We start from the raw sequence: 23,851 nt of genomic DNA, 5'->3' as shown, positions 1-23,851 counted from the left end.
CATTTACGATTTCAATATTTCTTCAAACCAATTTAAAATCATTAAATAAAGCTTTCAAAGCTAGGATTGAGATTACTTTCCATTATGGACCTACTGTTATGGTTACCTAGACCTAGGGATCAAGTGTTAGGTTTAAGATTTGAAGTTACAATTAGAATTAAGGTTTAACATTTAGGATTAAGTTTATTAATGATTAGGGTTAGGTTTCTCGATTTTAATGATATAATTTGATTAAAATTTTAATCAATGTTAGGGTTAGGCTTAGAATTACATGGTGAGAGTGAGATTTTACATCAAGGTTAATACTATGTTTATAGTTCTAGTGTGTAGTTTTATTAAAAAATATATGGTTTTAAGGTAAGGGAGCACATTATGTAACGCCCCGCCAAGGGATCCAAAGAACTAACCTAAAGTTTTACTAAGCAATAACATAAAATAATACATAAGAAAACATAATAGATTACATTCCTTAAGGATCCCAAGATGTTGAGTCATATTTAATTTTTAAATAATACTAAGTAAAATAAATAACACATCCACATGAAAGAATAACTACAAGTTCAATCCATTTAATTAATATACATTTGCTCTGAATGCCACTTGGCATTAATTCGGACTGCACAATCATCCATTGTACATGTCGTAGGGTATGAAAGACTAAAAGAATATACATTTATAAAATAGATTACATCATCCCTTTCGGATCCATGAAACAAAGTACAATACAATACTTGTAAAATAATTAAATACTTAGTTTTGTGTTTAGATCCCTTGGCAGGGCCTTAAACATTAAATACTTAGTTTTATGTTTAGGGTTTAGATTAAATTATTGTACAGTTATGGTTAGGTTGAGGTTAGACTTAGGAATATAGTTTTACTTTCTTTGTTATATGGTTTACAAATTAATTTATAATTAATTAATATTTAGTTGAAATAAATATAAAATATTGAATGTAATAACATGTTTAAACAATCTAATTTACATCTATCTAATCATTCAACATTGTAATTATTATTAAATACATCGAAACATCTAAAATAATAATTTTTAAATGAACATCTACAAATTTTAAAAATTAAAATATACGAAACTATTTAAATGAACATATACAATAATCTAAAGATAAAACTATTAACAATGAAAATTTACAATTTTACATGTCAAAAGTGAAAAATAATAATAAATTGACAGAATTATAAACTATAAAACTAAAAACAATGAAATAAAATAGTAGAAAATAAAGTAAAATACCTGGTATGTTGAAAAAGAGCAATAGGGGGTCAGTAGAAATCCTAAAACGGGCTCTTGTTTCTATCTTAAAATCGAGCTAACATTTTGCAGCAAGTAAAAATGGCCAAAAAACCCCCTAAAAGTTGGGTTTTGTAGTTTTTTAGAATCCAGTATTCAATTTCTTTAAAATTGGGTACCCGATTGTTACAACATGGTTCATGCACTTGATCCTATTCAAAACTTGGGTACCCAATATTTTTAATATGGATCGAGTGCCGAAACCATAACAGGTACCCGATTTTTTAAAATTGGGTACCCATTTTTGAAAAGGTCTCACTCCGTGGAATTGGGACTGAAGTTTGTGCTCTTACCCCATCATCAAAGGAAAAAATACTAATCCAAATTTATTGATTAGAGAGAGAAACTATATCAGAGGAAGATATCAAGAGATTGTTGTCAAAGAGTTGGAGAGTGTTACTAATCTTAGAGGGAGATAATTGCTAATGTTGCTAATCAAAAGAGAACACATGTATGATGAGGAAGATACAGAAAAATGTCAGAAAGAGGAAGAAATCCTAATCTACCTATTAAGAGGGAGATACAAGAAGGAACTCAGAGGGAGTTATAAGAAGGAGTTATAAGTGTATATGAGGAATGTTAGTATGCTAATAGAAACCAAATTTAAATAAAGCTTCTACAAACTAAACAAAATTCATAAACTTCAAGATAGACTAAGATGAGCTCTTAATTAAGAATATGAGCCATTAATGGGCTCTCTTAATAAGAAGCTCTCTTGTTGAGTGGCTTTGTCTAAATAGATAGGATGTATGCTCAATCTTATGCTTCAAAAAGGGCTTTAAATGGAGTTGAAATTTGGGTGTGAGTGTATGGTTTTGATGTAAAATGGCTTCTTAAAATGGAATTATGACTTTACTTCATGAATTTTTGTTAAAATGGCTTGGGAGAGGATTCCTTAAATAGGCAAAGGGCTTGAGGGATTGAGGGCTAAGATGCAAGGATGTTTAAAAGCTCATGGAGGGCTCAAATTGCATGAGAGGAGAGCACATGGATTGTGCTTCTTTACAGCCAATCAGGGAGTGACACATGTCACAAGGTGAGAGGATGGAGGAAAGGGGAAGGATGAGTCAACAAAGGAGGCTCAAAGGATAAAATCTTCATAAAGACCCTCATAGTGGCTTGTAAGAGCAATAACAGGGCTTGGAAGAGTCATTTATGGCTTAGTGGGCTTCATAAAGTTTTATGGTTGAGATATTTTGAGGGAGGTGAGAGAAATTTCGACTTGGGCTTGATTAGGAAGGTTTTAAGCTTGCTTAGGCTTGTGCAAATGATTAGAGGATGGATTAGGATGGTTTAGGATTAGCTTGGGGATAGGCAAGTGGATGGCATTTAATGAGGGTGAGTGAAGGAGGAGATATTTGTTAACTTTGGCTTGGGTTAGTAAGTCTTAACCCATGTTTAGAGAATGTAACAAGGTTAGAAGGGGATTAGGATTAGGTTTAAAGACATCTTCTAGAAGAGTCTAGACTTTGGATGAGGATAAAGACTTTCTAGAATAGTCTAGAATTTCCTAGGATGAGGATGAAGACTTTCTAGAAGAGTCTAGAACTTCTTAGGATGAGGATAAATTAGATTTTTAGGAAATAAATAAAGTTTTATTTATTTCAAGGGTTTGGGTTGAGGAGATATTTATTAAAACTTTTTAATAAACATGAGGATTAATATTTAATCTTAATTAAATATTTTGAGTTGGGATTAGGGGTAGGAAATGATGGGATTAGCCTTTAATCAAAATTAAAGAAAGATTAGAAGATTTTGGAAGAGGTTAGTGGTCTTAAGGAAATTGGCCAAGTTTTGGGCAAAAAATAAATTTTTTATTTATTTTGAGTTTTTTGGTCAATTTATTAATTAAATAATTAATAAATAAGGAAATAATGTTTAAATAAGATTTAAACATTTTTGGGAGGGATTCCTTAATTAAAAATTTTCAATTAAGATAAAGGGATTTAATGGCATAAAAATAAATAAATTAATTAAATAAATAATTAATTAATAAATGATGATGTCATCAGGAATTTTTTAGAAAATAAAAATACTTTATTTTCTAAAGGTTTTTAGGTTTCTACAATAAGAAGGAGTTTTGTAACCTAATCAGAAGGTGGAAGTTGCTGATAAAGGGAGAAATTTTGATACACATTTTCTTTTTGGTATTGTCTTACTAATTTAATCTAGTCAGTCTGATTGAACAAGATGTTCATCATTTGATTAACTTAGTTGATTAGTTTGGTTTTCCATCAATGCAAAAGAGGGAGATTGTTTGGATATGATTGAAAAGATCATTGCTGAGAGAGATTATTGAAAGAGGGAGATTGTGAAAGAAGACTATGTGTTTCAATCATTGTTTTGTCACTAATGTCAAACCTGCTTTTGTTGGTAAGACAATTGCTTGTAAGATTCAAGTACTATCACTTAGTTGATTTATGAAGAAGATTTGATCAATAAGAGGTAACAATAGCACCTAGAGGAAAGGTTGAGTTATGATTATGTAATGAAGTACAAGGATTAGTTAAGACAGTGATGACATGATGTATTGATAATCTACTTAAAGGTTACAAAGGCTGGTTACACTTAGAAATTTTAGAAGAATAAGTTACACAAATAAAAATTTCCAAGCTTGACTAAGTGGATCCAGTGTCGAGCAAAGTTAGTGCAAGCTAAGCAAAAAGTCAGTTGGAGCTGAGTAAAAGAAAATTCTAGTTGATGCCAAGTAAAGTTTAGTTGATGTTGAGCATTAGTAAACTTCAATTGATGCTGAGTGATTTAATAGTTGATGTCGAGCAACATAGTATGAGCCAAGCATTAGAAAGTTGATAATGCCAAGTTGCTACATTATTTAAAAGATCAAAGATTTTCTGAATCTGAGTTGACAAATTTGTTTTCCTGAATTCTGTGAACTAGGAGGAAGATAAGGATGATGAGCTGGTGGAATAGAATTTGAGGTAAACCATTTTTAGGGGAATTCAAATAGTTTCTAGAAGAAGTTTCTAGAAGAGATATGAGATATGGGGTAGATACATTGTATCCTACCTAATCCATCTGAACCCTAAAATTTTGATGGTGGAAAATGAGCAGAAAAATATCTTAATTTTGTATTTATAGGAATGTTTGGTCATGAAGCAAAGAAGTTATGTGCGAGAACCTAAGGGAGAGTGTGCCTATACATGCATTGTTACATCCTTGGCTTCCATTATTGGGCAAGCGCATGGAGCCTTTATATCCAACCATTCATTATAAATTGGGGAATGCACTCCACGCCTGACATTCAAGTGATGCATTTGCATATGCAATTTTATCACCTTCAAAAACTGTATTTGATCCTGTTAGCTAGGAACAACTGAGTGTTCATTTTCTTGTGCCTTATCTGATGATAGTTCTATAGGAATTTGTAATCAATCTAGCTAATCAACAACTAGACCAATTTAACTAGGTTATGGCTCAGGCATGTGTTATTTCCATTTATCATATGGTTGCAATGTTGGAGGCAACAATTTTTATTTATGCAAGATCTTGAGGAAGAGAAGTGGTGTGATTTAGAGTTTTTACTACATATGATTCAATTCTAAGTATAACATTTGATAAATGAGGAAGAGAAGTGGTGTGATTTAGAGTTTGTAATGCATTGGATTATTTTTGAAGATGTTGTCCAATACACATTTGGTGTAGAGTCTCTAGAATGATGTGTAAGATATGAAAATTGTACAATAGAAAATGAAATAGGTGTCATGGATGAGATACTATGTTATTGGATCACTCTAGAATCCCTTTACATTCAAGTCAGAATCTCCTTAGAAATGTATAATGTTTATTAAGTTATCAAGTCCCTTAAAATCAATAGATTGTTTGTGTGAATGACCTTGATAGTGAGTTTTTTCTCCCATTTTCTAAACATATAACCATACCCATAGGTTTCATCACCTAATACAAAATGCGATGATCTCTTATAATAAAATTAATAAAGAAATGAATGATAAAAAGAAAAATGTATATAAAAATTTAATAATGGAAGTCACCTTGAGGAACTTGCGTATTCTCTTGAAAAACATGTCACTAAAAATGTTCATGACCTTTTTTGCTTCTACATATTTTTGCATGGAGCCTTCAAACACCTAGTGCTCACAAATTTCTACTTAGGAATGTATGTGAACCTACAATACACTGCTATGTAGTGAAATATGTAGAAAATTATATAATCCTTCATCATACTAGGTCTTTCACTTGGTGTTCACATTTATTAAGTTAAGCACACAAGTATGGTGTCAAGTGTGTTGCTTCTTGTTTGGACCTATCTTTATTTTTTCCTTGTAGCCCGTTCTTTTTCATGTGGATTATTATATGTAATTGGAAAGGGGACACTTTTTTGGTAGGTTATTTTTGCATGAGAACTCTTAGAGTGGCCTCATCTTTCGATTTGAATCTTGCAACCTCTTCAATTGACGACCAACTTGCAATGATTTGGAGAAAGGAAATTCATATTATTAGATGACTCAAGATGGGGTCAACCATCATCGATCATTCTATTATTTGGTAATTCCAATTTCAAATTCTATATTGAGCTTGCAATTTGGGGGTGAAAGATCCTCCTTGGTCTTCTCTTTCTCAATTTGGAAAAGTTTCCTATGGAGACCAAATATGTTAGTGATCAAGGTCCAAGTGTTTTCAAGCATTGTTCCCACTGACATATCTAACAATATCATTAGCATTAGAACTGTGATCTTAGTCATCAGACATCATAAATTGGTTGCAATTATATTGTTTAGGTTGTTGTGATCAGTATCTTGGATATTGTAGCAATGCCATCAATATTTTGTGTTAATAATGATATCATTTTTTGAAAAAGATCATATTTGATAGTGATTAGTGTTATAAGATAGTGTTATCATTGCACCAAAAGATTGACATGTTAATGCTTGATACAACCATTAGACATATAGAACATAAGAGGTAGTTAAGCCATGTCATGAATCTTGAAGGGGAATGTTGATGGTTAGTCCAACAATCCCCCCTTAGCATTACTCAAGGAGATCTCAACCTGTGACCAAGATTTGATACCACTTGTTACAAGCTAGGGTTGTCATTGCACCAAAAGATTGACCTATTAATTCCTAATACAACCACTAGACTTATAGAACATAGGAGGTGGTTAACCCATGTCACAAATCTTAAAGGGGAACATTGGCGGTTAGTCCAACAATCAGTTTGTTGACTATGAACATATTAGGCAACAATCATACAATTTGATAGTGATCATCATATTTTACAACGAACATTGCACTATGATATAATCATCATTACATTTGTGGCAGTGCATACCTTATATTGATAGGGATAAGCATTTAAGAGTTTCCTTTTAGTCCAAGCAGCATTGAGCAATCTATTCCATGACTCGTAGCACAGAATCATAATTAATAAAATGAAGTGAAACCTATCTTGAACTTCTAGAATTGTTTTTTGTTTCATATTGAAATAATTATGATCTGATTTTCTTGTTAATGCTCAAAATTGGAATTGTTTATCTATCATTTGATTTTAGATGTTCTAGGATATTTTAGTGGTATCAGAGTCTAGACCATACTATCCTTTTGGGTTGAGATTGATGAGTGGAAAGTGAAAAATGATTATAGTGGATTAGAAGACAAGACATCACTCATTGGATAGACTAGGAGGTGCTCAACTAGATATTCTAGCCATCTTGGGTGATTTGGCAAGAGGCATTTGCAAGAGAATGAGTCTCGTGAGTTAACATATAATGTCTTAAAATAGTTGAGTGCTACCTAGTTCTATGTCCAAGGCATCTACACATTGGAGGCATACTCTATCTACTAGGTTGCCTACATACCCGTATCCATAGGATCAAGACCCTTGAACTATCACTCTAACAAATATGTATTTCTAGTTTCTATTTTTTTTGATGTATCTATATTCCTATAACCACTAGTGAGCTTTACTCACCTAATACAACTCTTTTCCATCATACACCCACTTGGGTTAATTAGGTAGCTTTCTATAGTTATAATACCATAATGACCTAGTGCAACCTTTGTGTTATTGGTTACAATTAATGTAAGGTTAACCTATGTACTTCCTAACTCACTCCTTATATAGTATGTTTAAAAGTTGATGAAAATAATCAATAGGTCTAAATAGACTAGTCAAGTTAATGTTGAAACTCAGAGTTTAGCCTTTGTATGTTCAAAAACCAAGTAGACTAGGTTACATCTATTGAAATGTCTTTAGAGAGACCACAAGTAGGGATTCTTTGTTCTATAATGGGACCCTTTATTCAAATGTAAAACTAGTTACACATGCATGATTCTTTTTCTTAATGAAAAGATGGTTTTGAAGCACATATTCCTTTTATTAAATGTAAGGTTGATTATCTAAACATCCATACATGTATAAGCATGGTAATTTACCTGGAATGTCATGAGATCAATCTTTAAAGTACTGGGAATGTCCTCATCACCTCCTGTATAAAATGAATCTAATATTACAAAATGCCCCCTAAGAAATAATAGTTCAAGCGAAAGAAACACATGAAAAATGAGAGAGAAAAAGATGAATCTACTTACCAATAGGCATTGTCATTGCATCTATGGCCATGGAACTTGTTGTGTGAGCTTTATTGTTTTCCTGTTGTGCCAAGATCTCTTTGTTTGTATACATACATACATAGACACACACATATGTGTGTATGTATGTACACACACACACACACACACACACACACACACATATACATATATATGTATAAATACATACATACATACATATACAAAGATGACAAGGGCACGAAAACAAGATGTAGAGATCACAAGGGAACAACAATGAAATACAACAATCAGAAGGGCACAACAACACAATCGTAGATATTCAATGATCTCCATAATCCATAAGATTTCTCTCTCTCTCTCTCTCTCTCTCTCTCTCTCTCTCTCTCTCTCTCTCTCTCTCTATGTGTATATATATATACACACATAGACATATGTATGTGTATGTATGTATACACACACACACACATATATACACATATACACATGTGTATATATGTAAATATGTATATACATATATACATACATCCATATACACATATACATATATATACACATAAATACATACATACACCTGCATATGCAATTTTATCACCTTGGAAAATTGTATTTGATCCTACTAGTTGGAAACATCTAATTGTTCATTTTACTATATCGAATTTGATGATAGTTGTAAAGGAATTTGTAATCAACCCACCTAATCACCATCTACACCAATTTAACTAGGTTATGGCTTGTTTCTTTCTAAAATTTCTACTATGATATGTTTTTCTAAAATTTCTTGGGAACTTTCCCCATTTTTCCTAGTCTGCATTATTTTTGTGCATGATCTTGAGCTAAGTCACTGAGCATGGGTTGAGTGAGTTTCATCATTTTATTGTTTAGATCCTAGAATATGTATGTAGCTGGATCAATTTTTTTTTTGTACTAATATGTAATAAGAACCTTAAAAAATATCTCTCTTTATATATTAAGATTGCAAGTTGTACAATTTGTCATGTATTGCATCTGCATTTTCTTTTCCATTTCTTATAAGAGTGTTTCAAGGTTGGGAACCACTTCAACATCCTTTGCATGGTTTAGAGGTAATGTCATTTTGGTAGTGAGAATAACTTCAATAAAGACTTGACTGTAAGGAGTTACTACCTTGAACCTATGCTATAAAATCTTGGGAGCCAAGGGACCCTAAACCTATACTACATTATCTAGAGACATGGGAGAAGTTACTATCCACTTCAATACTTCATAGCATTATAGATCATATAGTGATGCCCAAATTAACTTCAATTCATGCATGGTTACATTCTTGACTTCCATTGTTGGTCCAATGCATGGAGCCTTTATATCCAACCATTCATTATAAATTGAGGAATGCACTTCATGCCTGGCATGCAAGTGATGCATCAACATATGTAATTTTATCATCTTAGAAAATTGTATTTGATCTTGCTAGCTGGGAACAACTAGTTGTTCATTTTATCATACCTAATCTAATGAAAGTTCTATAGGAATTTGTAATCAAACTAGCTAATTAGAAACTACACCAATTTAGCTAGGTTATAGATCGAGCATGTGTTATTCCCATTTATCATATGGTTATAATGTTGGAGGCAACATTTTTTCCATCAGTTTTTGTATCATTGGCTTTGTTCAAGTCTTTATTTTAATGAAGTAAAAAAGTGGTTTTTAGGATGCAAAGAACTATATAATGAAGTGGAAACTTAAAAACTTGAATGTTGAAATTTTGAAATGAAAGCTATCGAGGATCAAATACCTATGCTAGAGTTACAACACAATGTGAAGTTGATTTTAGATATAAAAAAAAACAAAAACATGACATAAATCATCCACAATCAATCAAAACAAATGGGGAATGATTAATGTCATGTTTTCTTTTCTTTTTTGTTTATAATCCATAATCCACAATCCAAAAGATCTCTATGTATACATACATACATAGACTCATATGTGTGTGTGTGTGTACACATACGCGCGCACGCACACACATGAAAATAACAATGCACTTTCTAAGAGTTTACAATTGTTCAAATTAATATTTTACAAGAAAATGCACTTGTAGAATTGTTAGCTCAAAAGAAAGAACATGGTGTTCAAACAATACAGAAAGATCTTGACATGAGAGGTTCTCAAGTGAGGGTGTTGATCAATCTTGAAAAATTAAATGCTTAAATGAAAGCTATTGATGATCAAACACCTATGCAAGAGTTACATCACAATGTGAAGTTGATTTTAGATATGGTAGAGGCAAATATTTAAATGTTTGATGATCAAAATATAAGGCACTAGAACAAAGGAGAAGGAGCAACTTTAGAAAGAGAAGGAGAAGGAGTGGCTTTAGAAAGAGATTGCATGGCAGAAACAATAGCTAGACAACATAGAGGATATTATGAGAGAGATTGGATAGAATATAGGAAATTTTTGCAATAGGTACTATGACATTGAAATCACTTGCAAGTGTCTTTGAGAATTTATAGTCCAAATATCAAATTCTTATAAGAGTGTTTCAAGTACTAGCATAGTCTCCCTATGATGATCCCAAGTATCAAATGCCAAGGTTGGGAACCACTTCAACATCCTTTGTATAGTTTAGAGGTAATTTCATTTTGGTAGAGGTTTCTGCAAGGGAATGAGCCTCATGATTATGGCATTTACATAGAAGTAGAACTTGCTTCTTCAACTCCTTACACTCAACTCTTCACTGAAGTTATTCTTCAATTCCTTGTATATGCAATTTTATCACCTTGGAAAATTATATTTGATCTTGCTAGCTGGGAACAATGGATTGTTCAAACCAACTAATTAGCATTTAGACCCATTTAATTGGGTTATGGCTAGTTTCTTTCTAAAAATATTTTCTCTGATATGTTTTTGTAAAATTTCTTGTGAACTTTTTCCATTTTTCTTGGTTTGCATTATTTTGTGGATGATCTTGAGGTAAGTCACTTAGCATGGGTTGAGTGAGTTTTATTGTTTTATTATCTAGATTCTGGAATATGTATGAAGCTAGATCAATTTTTTAATTGTGCTAGAATGTAATAAGCACCTTAAAAAAGATTTATAAATATACATGTTTAGAAGGAAAAGAAACAAACATTTACATAGCTCCCTTGAAGAAAATCACAGAGCTAGGGCACAGAATGAAACCGTAGAGCAACACGTCAACAAAATAGTAGAGCAAGGGCACAAACATAACAAGGGCACAACATCGAAAAAAAAATCATAGAGAAAGGACACAAAAATGAAATTGTAGAGATCCCTACAATGAAATGCACCAATGACAAGGGCACAACAATGTTCAGAACTCTCCACCCTCATTCAGAGCTCTCCACCCTCTTTCCTGTGTAATTCTCCACAATCAAGACAAATGGGAAATGATTTATGTCATGTTTTCTTTTTTTTGCATTTATACTCACGGGGGCATCACAATTATGATGCCAACATCAATATTGCGACGACGTTAGGGACATTGTGAAAAAAACATGGAATTCACCACAAATTACACTGCCATTGTAATTGTTGTCACAATTTGACACCAAATGTTGTAGTGACTCTTCTTGCATATGTTGATTACAAAAAATTCAAAGTATATAAATCAATGTCAAGTCTACATTTTTGAATGGAATGCTAGAAGAAGAGGTATACATTGAACAAATAAAAGGATTTGTTGATCCAAGAAAGAAGAATATGATATGTAAATTGCAAAAAGCATTGTATGGATTGAAACAAAGTCCTAGAGCATGGTATGAGAGATTGCATACATATATGGTAAAACTTGATTTTGCAAGGATAGATGAAGATGGTAATCTATATTTTAAGACTGAGTCAATTAACAATATACTGTTAGCTGAAATATTTGTAGATGACATCATATTTGGAAGAAAATATGTATTATGTCAATCATTTGCAAATGAAATGAGGAAAGAGTTTGAGATGTCTATGTTTGGTGAAATCACTTTTTTTGCCGGTTTGCAAGTATATTAGATGAACAAAGGCATATACATTACTCAATCAAAATATAACAAGGAGATCTTAAAGACCTTTGGGATGAAAGACTTAAGATTAATTGGAACACCTATGGCTACTGGACATAAGCTCTCAAAAAATGATGATTATTTTGATGTGAACGAAACATTATATAGATAAATGATTGAGAAGTTTTAATATGTTATTTCACTCGCAGTTGTGATAGTTGCAATCTTTTCTGTAAATCCTAAAGAAAACCATATAAAGGCAGTAGAAACTGTTTACATTATAGTCAAGTTTGTTATTAGTGACATACACTTATTTAGATTGTAAGTATCTATTGAGCTTATTGTAAAGTTAATAGTGTTAACCAAGCATTTCAGTGGTTGCAGAGATCTATAGTTGCTACCAAGTCATTTGGATAGATTTCAGTTTGCATCTAGTAGTTACTACTATGATAATGATTAGCAGTGTAAATTGAGCATCTTAGTGTATGCCAAGTTTATCGGTCCAAACCAAGTTGAGCAATGCTTACTGAGTTTGCAGCTGATGTAATATGAGTCTAGTGTTGACCAAGTCACTCAGTGTTAACCAAGTGATTTAGTTTATACCACACTCGTAGTGAGAGCATTGACTGAGTTATGTAGGGTGAATCAAGTGATCCAATTTATATGTTGAGTTTCACAATATTCACTGAGTCACCAGTATAGACTGAGTTCAAGACTACTTGGAAGTGATCAATATGGCCCAAGCTTCTATTTCTACTAAGTGCATGATGATGCCGAGAATTTATAGTGGATGTTGAGTATTAGAACCTCGCCAAGTCAGTCTTTAGAACCCAAGTTCCTATAGTTTGAGCCAACTTTGTAATATTTGTGTAAGCTTGTATTGTGGTCAACTTTATAATTTTGTAATTGGATTGGTATATATGTAATGTTTTGTATCACATCCAAAGTGTGAAATTATAATTAAATGGAAGGAATGTAATCAAAAAAGAGTAGAAGAGTGAATTACAAAGGCTATAGTAGTATAAGGAGTAGCAAAGATTCATCTATCAAAACAAGGTGACTTGTACACTTAAAGGAATCTCATTCAGCAAACCTAGATGCAGATCAAAGATCAGCTACTACTTCATCCTAATAGGTGGATCAGTTAAATCCATAGGATCACCAGTCTCCCTATGTTAACAAAAGTAAAAATGACTAAAACCCTAAGTCGGGTTAAACTGGAAATGAAAACCCTTGCCCAATGGGATGGAAGGCATATGAAAATAAGCAATGTGACCAACATGGAACTAAATTTTGGCATTCACATCATAGCACACACAATATATAGCTCTAGCAAGTCGAATAGTGTGTCGTGTGAAGCTGTGTAATTGGCTTACAAGGTGGTCAAGAATAACCTTTCCCTTGATCTTGCCAAGTTATTATTGAACCAATTCAACAAGAGCATGGAGAGCATAAGGACCTCAAAGAACAATCCATGTAAGTTGGTTCACTCTTGACATGTTCATTTTTCTATGTTCAAAAATTCTTCCCATCAAAAGGTACTATTATTTGGAAAAAAGATGTGCTAGTCCTTTATCAAATTAATGGGTACATTGCTAAAATGGGAGAGAATTATACAAGTTTATGGACAACTATTTTGATGCATTTAAGGAGAAAATGAATAAGAGATTCTAGATTATAAGAAAATTAGTTGAGGATTACAAGGATGATATTTGTTTCATGGTTGATAGTGACAAGGTATATATTTAGGTAGTTAGGCCAAGAATTGTGTGGGTAAAACCTCTTAGATATGAGGTCAATATTGATGAAACAAAAGATATAATTAAGGCATTGATTAATGAGCTAGTTGATCCCAAATTAGCCTATTTTGGTACATATGATGAGGTAAAGGCTAGGATAGAACTAGAGATTAAGCTACCTCAAGCGGTCAACAAAGGCAAAAGGTGAATTGCCAAATTGAAAACAAGGACCCCTCTCCTATTGACTGAGAGAAAAGGTGAAGATGAAGAAGTAGAGGATGAAGAAAAGTTAGAGGAAGAAGAGCCACTAAAGAAGAAGGGTAAGGTAATCATTACTAAACCTGCCAAGAAATCCACTGTTGTATTCACAAGAAGGGTATCAAGGAAGAAAGGAGACAAGGAAGGAGGAGACATAATTTTTAGAAAACCTTCACCCACCTTCCAAGATAGATTGAAAGATTTGGAATTAGGCTCTGGCATTACAAATTTCAAGGGACTAAAATATAAAATCAGGACTGAAGAAGAGCAAAAGAAAATTGAAGACTTGGTCATAACCAAGATGGGTAAGTGGAAATACTCACCTGATCAACTTGCACTTCAGATTCCTAGTGTTTGGATGGACAAGATAAAGCCAAGATGGGAATTTTTTGTGCAAATTACAAAAGATATATATGAGAAAACCATAAGGAAACTTATACCAAACTTAACTGACAAGGAAGTCAAGGAATCTTTGAAGAAAAATTAAGGAAAATTAACCTTGAGATTAAACACTTATCTGGTATTATTGAAAGAAATTGAGCATGTTGTGAAGAATGCTACTAGCACATGGAAGAATGCATATCTTCTTCACAAGCCAAGTGATTTTGTTGTTAGTATAAATGATGGTGATGATCAGGAGGAGAAAAATGAAGAGAAACATGATAAAGAGGTGACTCATTTTGATAATGTAGATGATGAAGAGGAACAAGCGTAGGAAGCCACTAAGGAAGATGCACATGATTCAGAGGAGACTGACCTAGTAAAGATTGTTGCAGTGGTTATACCCTCACTTCTTCATTCTCCTAGCAAAATATTGATAACATCAAGCCTGGAGACAATTGTTACCTATTTTTTGCCTCCCGCCAAAAATTTGAATTTTGAATGCAAGCCCACCCAATGGTCTTTCCCCACTTTTATATTATTTAAATGCCCTAGAAATACAAAAAAAAAAACCAATTAAAACTGTATTGTATTTCTTTTATTTCCTAATTTGTTTCCACTGGCTCGTAACTTTCTGCACCGTCAGATCTTTCATGATCTACAGTGGGTGCTTTCTCACATTCTCAAAATGCACTACCTTTACATAATGTTGGAAAGCCCCTTTGTGACCCATGGAAAGTGGGTCCATTTTCTTTTTTGGACCACAGAGGGGAGAACTACTAAGTGAGCTGGCATTTTGATTGGCACATGCTTTGCCGCATTCTGTCTTTTTTTAGACTTCTTGACAATGCAAGCAAGCGCCCTGGTGACACATGTCCTAGCAATGTCACAAAGGATATTTAGTTAGGTTCAAAGGGTACAAGTTATGTACACCGGCCGATGTAATGAGATCAAGGGTTGGCGCTTGCCTGTTTTATGAATATGCAAGGAGATTAAGGAATGCGGGCAAGCGCCTCACTGTCACATGTCTCTATGGGACTTGTTTCTTGTGTGGATCACCAAGGTGGTGGCAGTTGGATGCTAGGTTGTGCTGAGTGGATTCATGGGCCCAAAAATTGTATGTAAAAGTGCAATATAAGGAGGATCTTTCACGATCATTGATCTTACGGAGATCAACGATTGACACTTTCCCACAATATGAAGATGCGAGGAAATTAAACAATGTAGGGAGGCGCTTGAAGGACATGTGTCCCAGTGGGCCCAACTAAGGAAATTAATAGAAAGGCATTGGCAGTTAAGGTTGGCAAGTTGGGAGACTTTCGTGGTTAGGGTTTTAAGCAGGTGGCATAGTTAGTTGAGAAGATGTGGTCAACTACGTGGAGACTTCACGGGGTGATAAAATGAAATAAGATTACTGGCCCATGTGGCCGATTTTGGTTGTAGTATTCTGTTGACCTACTAACTTTACTGACTAATGAGCTAGAAATGAAGGAAATCGAGCTTTATTGCACGATTTGATCCTCATGATCAATTCCAACCACTCTCGAATGAATGTTGAACCCAATAAATAGTAGGAGAACACTCCACCACCCCAGTTTACCCATCTACTTGATCAAAATGGTTTAATGGGATCATTTCTATTAGGGCCCTGTTTCAACAAAATATCAGATTTCATCGTATCTAAATTCGTGCCTAGATTAGATTTTCTCTAGATCTTTATCAAGACTTAATGGCAGTGGTTGTGGAGTAACTTCAGTTAGAAAATATCTTAGTTATGCCTGAACTATAAAGGCAATTTTTGTAGATTTTGTCTTCTCTGGTTGACTCTTCTCTATTTTCTTTGATATTGCCCTGCAACTTTAGTGTAAATCCCCTTTGCCTCTAAATTGTATGGCATTCTACCTTATCTCCTTCAGCCATTGATGTAAAGTGCAAGAACTATTTGCCTCTCATTGGTGTATTGTGGATATCTGCATTCTTGTATGACTGTATCTCTTTTGGCCTATGAATGGTATATAAGTGAATCCTCTCTTTCCTTGTGTCATTCATTTCAGTTTCCTGATCTACATGTGATTGTTAGATTAAAGCAAGTCTAAATGTGTATATATTTTGGTGTCATGATGGTTCAATAGTGCATGTATGGGTAGAGATTGGTTTGAACACTTTATTTTGGTGCATCATCCCCTTAGGTTAGAATAGGTAGATTTTCTTCTATGCATTCCTTCTCCCTTTTCCTCTCCGAGAGTAGTTAGGTGCACCCTAATAGTAAAGGAAGTTGGCCTTCTCTGGAGACTCAATCTCATAGTTCAAGTCCCACAGCTTGGAGGTTGTTTCCATGTTTCACAAGGTTGTCCTTAGGTAAAAACTTTGGACATGGGTGCAAAATTTTGTGACAACAATTTTTGGCAAGCCTGGTGGGACAAAGAAGATTCAACTATATAAGTTCGCTGGTTAGCCAGTTGATCCTAATACACTAAGAATTTGGGTGTTATTCTTAGTGCCATTAGCCTTTGGAGGAATCCAATCAAAAACCATGGTGACTCTAGTGCAAACCTACTGGTTTCAAGCATAAACAGTGTTGGTATGCGTAAAGATCATCTCTGATCTTTTTTGTTTTAAAGATTTTTCTATGAGATTAGTTAATTGAATGCTTTATCATGGATTCTTTTCATAGAGATCCTTCCCGCCTTCCCCCATATCATGAAGAGGCTATCCCTCATCCCCCTCACCCCGTACATCAACCTGTCCAATCTCCCTTGGAACCTTGTAGTGATCGCATGTTAAAGGAAGGATTACTCTATGATCACTTAGATAGCTTGGGTTTCAAGTTTGCTAAACTTGGAAGATTTTTTAGCCGTGTTGAAAATCCATACCCAGATACAGATTATGGGGATTTTTCTCACATTAAACTCATTATGACTATTTGGAATGAACAATTGCAAAATGACAGGGAGACATGGGATGATAACCCTCTTGTTTGTAGCATGGTGTTTGAGGTTTATGATATTTTTGAGTTGGCTCATCATGTTCCCCTTAGAATGTAGTAGAAAGAGAGGGAGAGATAGAGACATTTTGAGGAGAACCTTGGAAGGAAAGTTGCTATAGCAAGAGAGGAGGAAATGAGGCTCCAGTCAGCTCATTTTCAAGCCAAGGAGGTAGATGCCCCCCCTTCTCCAAAATATGTCATCCCAAGCTTTAAGAAGCCCCCTCCCTCACAAGAGTCTGCTATTGTAATCCCTCCACCCCCTATAAGAGAGAGTTGGATTAGTCATGAACCCCCAACACCTATCTCTATTTCCCTTTTTCCAGGTGGGCCAGTTGTATGGACTCCTGATGGTCCAAATATGGAGTTTTGGGAGAGTGAATCCAAACCCACAAAGATTCCATGTGAGGAGTTGCAGTCTGCTAAGGAGAAAAAAAGAGGAGGCTTCTGAGCCAAAGGAAAAGGACCCAATCCTCTTATTTGAACAGCTTCTCTCTTTTATTGAGGAAGAAGAAGAAGACAATAAGGTTGTTCCTCCCCTTGAGGAACAAGTCATGGCTTTTGAGCCCTTGCCAGTGAATGAGGATTTTCTCCTAGAGAAGGACGAGAATCATTTGTTGTAGTAGACAATCCTCTATGATGTGAAGGATGGACAAGAAAGCCTCAAGGGTAGCTTTTTCCTTGAGGAGGAATATGCTAACTTGCATAAGGTTCCCCCCAACCTATGCATGTCTTTGCAACTGTAATAGAGGAGATCAATGATGAGGATTATCTTTTGGATGAATTGGATGCTATTTGCTCTTCCATAGATATTGAATCAATATCTCCTATATATGAGGATCATGTTCAACAATAGAAACAAGTGGAAGGTCACACCATACCATTAGATCCAAAGGAAGTGGTTCATGGGCAGCATGAACAAGATGTGAAAAAAAGTTGTTTACAACAAAAGGAGGAGCCACTTCTGAACCAGTTGAAGGCTACCATTGCAAAGCACAATCAAGTGGTCAAGGATGATTCCTCTAGCCCTACAACATCAAGAGGATGCCCCATAAGGTATCTAGCTCTGCAACAAATCAACAACTTGCCCCCAGTCATGCTCACTCTAGAGCATGATGAAGATTCTCACAAAGAGGAGCAGGTAGTTTTGCTCCACAAGGAAACACCCTAGTGTTGGAAACCTTCACTATTTTCAACATTGGGGAGGAGGTGTTACATACAGCAGTATGCTTGTCATACCTACTAATTCACCTAACTTCCAATATGCATGGAACAAGAAACCAGTTGATAAGGAAGGGCAGTTATTTTAGCAAACCAGTCAATGGGTTTGTTTGACCCCTCTCTTTGTAAATATTTGTATATATTAGAGTAGTTTTCTTTCTATTGGTTTCCTACTTTCCAAGAAGTGCATGAGCACAAGTTTCTCTCTGTGAGATAGCCAGGCTTTTTTTGAAGTTTTGAAGGTTGTAGAAGTTTTTGTCTCTAGTTCTAGTTGTAGAAGAGTAGAGACAGAGCTTTTAGGGTTTTGTTCTCACAGAGGTAGGGTTAGGGTTTCATAATGCACTGGTCAGAATCATTTATGACTCTATAGCCCAATGGATGCATAAGGTCACTAGTCATATGCATAGTTGGCTTGCATCCCCTTTGAGTCGCCAAAAATGTTACCTATTTTTGCCTCCTACCAAAAATTTGAATTTTGAATGCAAGCCCACCCTATGGTCTGTCCCCACTTTTATATTATTTAAATGCCCTAGAAATACTAAAAAATAAAATGATTAAAACTATATGGTATTTCTTTTATTTCCTAATTTGTTTTCACCAGCCTACAATTTTTCGCACCATCAGATCTTTTGTGATCTATAGTAGGTGCTTTCCCGCATTCTCAAAATGCACTACCTTTACATAATGCGGGAAAGCCACTTTGTGATGTGTGGTAGGTGGGTCCATCTTCTTTTGTGGGCCACAGAGGGGAGAGCTACTAAGTGAGCTGGCATTTTGATTGGTGCCCACTTTCTTGCATTATGTCTTTTGTTAGACTTCCTAACAATGTGAGCAAGCACCCTGGTGACACATGTCCTAGCAACGTCATGGAGGATATTCATGTAGGTTCAAAGGGTATGGGTTATGTACACCATCTAATGCAATGAGATCAGGGGCTTGTGCTTCCCTGCATTATGAATATGCAAGGAGATTAAGGAATGTGAGCAAGCGCCTCGCTGCTGTGTGTCTCTATGGGACCTATTTCTTGTGTGGGTTGCCAAGGTGGTGACAGTTGGATGATAGGTTGTGTTGAGTGGATTCATGGGCCCAGAAATTGTATGGGAAAGTGTAGTATAAGGAGGATCTTTCATGATCATTGATCTTATGGAGATCAATGATTGGTGCTTTCCTGCAATATGAAGATGCAAGAAAATTAAACAATGTGGGGAAGCACCTGAAGGACATGTTTCCCAGTGAGCTCGGCTAAGAAAATTAATAGAAAGGCATTGGCAGTTAAGGCTGGCAAGTTGGGAGACTTTCGTTGTTAGGGTTTTGAGGAGGCGGCCCAATTAGTTGAGAAGATGTGGTCAACCACATGGAGAGTTCGTGGGATGGAAAAATGAAATAAAATTACTAGCCCATGTGGCCCATTTTGGTTGTAGTATTATGTTGACTTGCTGACTTTGCTAACTAATGAGCTAGAAATGAAGGAAATCGAGCTTTCTTGCACGATTTGATCCTCATGAGCGATTCTAACCACTCTTGAATGAATGTTGAACCTAGTAAACGATAGGAGAACACTCCACCACCCCAGTTTATCCATCTACTTGGTTAGAATGGTTTAATAGCATCATTTATGTCAAGGCCCTATTTCAAAAAAAATTAGATTTCATCATATCTGAATCTGTGCCCAGATTAGGTTTTCTCCAGATCTTTATCAAGACATAATGGCAGTGGTTGTGGAGTAACTTTAGTTAGAAAATATCTTAGTTATGCCTGAACTATAAAGGCAATTTTTGTAGATTTTGTCTTCTCTAGTCAACTCTTCTATGTTTTCTCTGATATTTCCCTACAACTTTAGTGTAAAGTGCAAGAACTATTTGCCTCTCATTGGTGTATTGTGGATATCTTCTTTCTTGCATGACTATATCTCTTTTGGCCTATGAATGGTATATAAGTGAATCCTCTCTTTCCTTGTGTCATTCATTTGGGTTTCCTGATCTGCATGTGATTGTTAGATTAAAACAAGTCTAAATGTGTATATCTTTTGGTGTCATGATGATTCAATAGTGCATGTATGGGCAGAGATTGATTTGAACACTCTATTTTGGTGCATCACCCCCTTAGGTTAGAATAGTTAGATTTTCTTATATGCATTCCTTCTCCCTTTTCCTCTTCAAGAGTAGTTAGGTGCACCCTAATAGTAAAGGAAGCCAGCCTTCTCCAGAGACTCAACCTCATAGTTCAAGTCCCACAGCTTGGAGGTTGTTTCCATGTTTCACAAAGTTGTCCTTAGGTAAAAAATTTGGACATGGGTGCAAACTTTTGTGACAACAACAACCTCAGTAGGATTGATTGTGACCAACATTGGAAGCACAACCACTCAATCAATCTTTGCACCTATCCAACTTAACACCACATTGACTGAAGTGTCAAACACTTCATCTACCAAATTGCAAAATCTTCCCTACATAAGTCTTGGATACATTAGATGCAAATCTTCAGAGAAATACTCCAAAAGAAAGCCAAGTAGAAAAGGCTAATAGAGGAAAGAAGCAAGGAATTAAGATTATTGAGGATGCTAAGAATATTCTAGTACAGGCTCTAGGCATAGAGGTTGATACTTCTCAACCAATTTTGTATTAGTTAGAAGAGGAAATACACACATATAATGAAGATTTAGATGGATAGGACAAATTATTACAGAAAGCTGAGAAAAAGTTTGAGAATAAATTTTTAGAGCTTATTGCTCAACAAATTTCCATTCACCAAGTAGAACTATCTACTAGTTTAGGCTCTCTAGAGACCTCATGCATCAATGTATCTTTACTTTTTGGTAAATTATGTGATATTTCAAATGTTACAAAGGAAATAAAAGACAAATTATCTAAAATTGATGAGGATCTTAAGGCAAGTACACAATAGTTGCAGCTTTACCCAAGTTCAAGCTCTGCCCACTTCAATAAGATCAGATTTCTGATAGATATGCAGGTAGAATTGCTTAGAGAAAAGGTAAGAATCAGATCTACATTGATAGATATTTAGAACACGATTCTCCTAAACGTGGATGCACTATAGAAGAACATTACACCCTAAAAAATGCTCATCCATGACAATAACTTCTCCATTGTAGACCACATGATTGAATTATCAGCAGAAGTGCAGGTTGCATTGCACACATGCAAGGTCTTGCAAGAGAATTGGGACAAGACTTTGGTGCTTATCCTTAGGGTACATTCATATTTTTTGTCAGATTTTTGCATTACTATGTAAATATATAGTATAAATCTTTGGCATTTATGTCAAAAGGGGGAGAAGATGTAAGAAGTTGTAAGGAGAAAGGGGGAGAAGATTGAAAGATTGTAAAGAAAATATATATTGTATAAAGGAGAGAAGATGTATTTAGATGCACATATCAGATGTATAGTATATTGTAAATTATATTATGGAGGAGCATTATCATATATAGAAATATATCTCTTACAAAACCAATTTTGAAAAATCTCAAAAACAGTATACTCTACCGAGTTGGAAACATAAGGCGATGGATAAAGGTATAAAGGAACTCTTTTGAATTCAGTTTTGACAGATAAGTGTTTTTGTCACTAATGTCACAATCAAGTTTGTTATTAGTGACATACACTTATTCAGATTGTAAGTATCTACCGAGCTTATTGTATAGTTAATAGTGTTAACCAAGCATTTCATTTGTTACCAAATTCTATAGTTGCTACCGAATCCTTTTGATATATTTCAATTTGTGTTGAGCAGTTACTACTATGATAATGATCAACAGTGTAAACTGAGCATCTTAGTATATGTCAAGTTTACCAATGCAAACCAAGTTGAGTAGTACTTATCGAGTTCATAGTTGATGTGATGTGAATCTAGTGTTGATCGAACCACTCAGTGTTAACCAAGTGATTCAATTTATACCGAGCTCATAGCAAAAGCATTGACCGACTAATGTAGTGTGAATCAAGTTATTCAATTTATATGTCAAGTTTCACAATATTTACCGAGTCACTAGTACAGACCGAGTTCAAGACTACTTGGAAGTGATCAATATGGATCAAGCTTCGATGTCAAGCATTGACAGTGGATGTTGAGTATCAAAACCTCACCGAGTCAATCTTCAGAACCTAAGTTCCTATAGTTTGAGCCAACTTTGTAATATTTGTGTAAACATGTATTGTGGTTGACTTTATAATTTTTTAATTGGATTGGTATAATGTAATGTTTTGTATCACATCCAAAGTGTGAAATTATAATTAAATGGAAGGAATGTAACCAAAAAAGAGTAGAAGAGCAAATTACAAAGGCTACAACAATATAAGGAGTAGCAAAGATTCATCTATCACAACAAGGTGATTTGTACACTTAAAGGAATCTCATTTAGTAAACCTAGTTGCAGATCAGAGATCAACTACTACTTCATCCAAATAGGTGGATCAGTCAAATCCTTTAATGAGGTAGACCTAATAGTCTTGTCTAAATCTCTTTACCGAGTGCATACTTCATTGTATGTTTGTAAATCCTTTAACAAGGTGGACCTAGAAGTCCTTATTACTCCTAATAGGGCAAATCATCAGAAGTGATCATTGTAAGCCTTAATCGGCCAACTTTATACTATAGTACTAAAGCTTGTGGGTTTCATCCCCACCACAATTTTACTTTCTATTTGGAAGGTTTTTGGGTCACCAAATCTTATGTGTGTTAAAGTGTTGTGTATGCTTTCATGTTTTTAGTTTATCATGCATGCAACTAGATCAACATATATATGAAAGATTAATTGGTAATTGAATTTCAAATTTTTATAATTTACTGATTCACCCCTCCCCTCTCAATAACTTAGCCTTTCATAATATTTCCAATAGAAAGGATACTGACATATTTGAAAGGAATAGAGGACTATGGACTATATTAAAAGAAGAATGATAAGTTTGAGTTAAGAGTGTATATAATGCAAATTGGGATAGAAATATTGATGATAGAAAGAGTACAAGTAGAGGAGCTTTCTTTCCGAGAAAGAGATTAGTTTCATGGAAAAGAAAGAAGCAAAATTGCATCTCCCAATCCATAGTAGAAGTTGAATATGTTGTTCCAATAGTTAATTATTCTAACATAGTTTGGATTATGCAATTGTTAAAAGGAATGAAGGAAGAGATCATCAAACCCATCGTTACATTATATGACAACACAAGTGCTATAAACATATCTAAGAATGCAGTGATGCATACCAAGACAAAACATATTTCTGAAAAGTATTACTACTTGAGAGATTTGGCAGAAGACAAAGAAGTAAGATTGGAGTATGTGAATACTATGGAAAAAATAGTTGATATATTCACAAAGGCTTTACCAAAGGAAGCATATGAATATCTAAGAGGAAAATTGGGAATCGTTCTGATAACTAAGGCTACCTAAGTTAAGATGGAGCT

Source organism: Cupressus sempervirens, chromosome 4, assembly GCF_028749045.1.
Source record: "Cupressus sempervirens isolate cs-2001-9-10 chromosome 4, ASM2874904v1, whole genome shotgun sequence".
NCBI lineage: Eukaryota > Viridiplantae > Streptophyta > Pinopsida > Cupressales > Cupressaceae > Cupressus > Cupressus sempervirens.
Note: the sequence above shows the minus strand (reverse complement) of the source record.